The following is a 2,721-nucleotide window of genomic DNA, read 5'->3' on the forward strand; positions in this document are numbered from 1 at the left end:
TTAGCTTTTTGGTACCAAATATGATTTATATTATGTATTTTGTTTATTTTATTATATCTATGACAATTTTCAAAAATTTATAATTTTATATCATATAGATAAAGTATACCAAATATATTTAAGAGTTTTGTTAACCTAGATAAATATAAAAACCAAAATCAAAGTCACAAAAACAACAACAACAAAAAAAATTTCTCATTCTTCCTCCTATGGTTCTTCCAAAACCTGATCAGAATCTAAACAACAACAAAACAATGGAATTTCAGTCAAAAATTTCATAATTACATCTTTATTCTTAAGTAACAATCTTAATTTTTTTTACCTTGGTCTCATACTCCTGAGCTACTAGTCACAGATGTGATACCTTCAACCTCATCATCAAAGTTGTCTTTAATGTCACCTGTAATTAAAAAATAGAAATTCTTACCTTCAACCTCATCATCAAAGTTGTCAACCAAGCAAGGGAAGTTACTTATGAATTGAAAAAATATGGATTCTTACCTTCTAACTCAGCATAACCACATAACCAGTTTCTTGTACATAACAAGGCTTGAATATTTCTTGGAAGGAGACGGTTCCGGTAAGGAGTCAGTACCCGACCTCCAATGCTAAACGATGACTCTGCTGCTACTGTGGTGATTGGAATACTGAGCACATCACAAGCTAGAGAAGCCAAATCACCATAGCGTTGCCCACTGCCTTTCCAATAACTCAAAACATCGATGTCAGTGAAAGACTTCAAATCTAGCCTTGGATCATCCAAATAATTTTCCAAATTTGTTTTTGTGTTGTCAGAACCAGGTTGTATGCTCCTCTCAAGCTCTAAGATATCCTGTATAAAAGAGATATGAGGATGTGTAAAAATATCATGTGTCATTAAGATATAGGGTATAAAAACTAAATGGAGAAAAATACTTACAAAATTTGGATCATCTTCTAGTGGTGATTCATTAAGAATATCAAGTGGAGTTTGTGTTGATGAGAAAGAGGTAGAAGTCCAAGCCTTTTCCCTGTGTTCATTATAAAGGTCCTTCAAGTTCTGCACAACAACTTCGACCTTTTCTTCAGAAGTACTCGGATCCAGTTTGTGAAAAGCTGATTGAAGAATTTGCACCTTTAACCTTGGATCTAAAATAGCTCCCATAGCTAGAATGATACTATACTGATCCCAATACTTATCAAACTTCAACTGCATCATTTTAGCCATCTCTTCCACTCTCAAGTCACCACAATCTGCATAGTCTTTCAAAAGACGCTCAATTTTCCACACTTGTAGAAAATACACATTAGCAGTAGGGTATTTGACCCCTGAGAAATAAGTAGTGATGGTACTGAATGGCTTCAAAATTTCACAAATTTTCTCTCCTCGATCCCACTCATCTTCAGAAGGCAAGTTTTTGTAGTTTCTGTCACATTTCTTTCAAACTACTAAATGCCTTACGGAACTTTAAAGCTCTAGCAAGCATATCATATGTCAAATTCCAGCGTGAATCAACATCTAGAGATAATCCAGCAGCACCTCTTATCCCAACACTCTCAACACATGCTGCAAATTCTTCTCTCCTAGAAGTAGATGATTTGACAAACCTGACACTCTCTCTAATATTTTTCAAAAGATCAGCAGCTACATCTAAACCATCTTTCACAATAAGATTCAACACATGAGCGCAGCATCTGACATGAAAAAACTTCCCTTCACATAACAATCCATTACCACTAATCATTTGAAGACGATGCTTAAGGATCTTCTGCATACTATCATTATTCGTAGCATTATCCAAAGTCAAAGAGAAAATCTTCTTCTCTAAACCCCACTCCTTCAAGCAACAAAGAATTTTAGTAGCTAATTCTTCACCTGTATGAGGAGGTTTCATCTCACAGAATGCTAGAATCTTGTTGTTTAAGTTCCAATCATCATCAACATAATGAGCAGTCAAACAAATATACCCTGTGAGAGTGCCACGAGCTGTCCACAAATCTGCTGTACAACATACTCTTCTTTTAAATTCTGCAAAAACCTTTTTCAGCTTTTCTTTTTCCAATTCATATCTCTTAAACACATCATTCCCAGCAGTTTGTCTACATATAGGCTGACAGTTTGGATTCAAGTACTGATCTCTAGCTCTCACTTTCTCATATTCAACATACCGGAAAGGCAAATCATGGCATATTATAATTTCACAAACCATATCACGATCTACTTTGTGATCATAGTGACTTTTTGCATTCAGCCCTGGAGGTCTCTTGGGACAAATTTCTAAATGACGCTTTAATGATGATGTTCCCTGACTAATTTTAGTGATTAGCTTCTTATTACAGTGAACGTAACGATCTCTCTTTTTTCCATTTGGTCCTACTCCTACTGGTTTATACTCTTTCCAAACAGAAGACTTTAATCGTTTGTTAGAATCAAATACCGTAGAGTCTGTATCAGTAGGCTGTGTTTCACTTGCTCCTTCAGCATCATACTCCACATCCACTTCCATGTATTCATTCTCTGCATTTAAAGCCGCCATTGTTTCTAATGTTTGAGAATCCATCCTAAAATAAAACCATATCAAAAACAAACAAGAATAATGTCATATTGTCATTCTCAGACCTCATAACTCATCTCTACAAACACAAAAAATAACATTCAACAATCTAAGCACAACCGATATGTGCCTTTGTTTATGTTATAATCTCAATCTCAATCACATTGTCAACCAAAATACATGCAAC

This window comes from Camelina sativa, chromosome 6 (assembly GCF_000633955.1).
Source record: "Camelina sativa cultivar DH55 chromosome 6, Cs, whole genome shotgun sequence".
NCBI classification, from domain to species: Eukaryota; Viridiplantae; Streptophyta; class Magnoliopsida; order Brassicales; family Brassicaceae; genus Camelina; species Camelina sativa.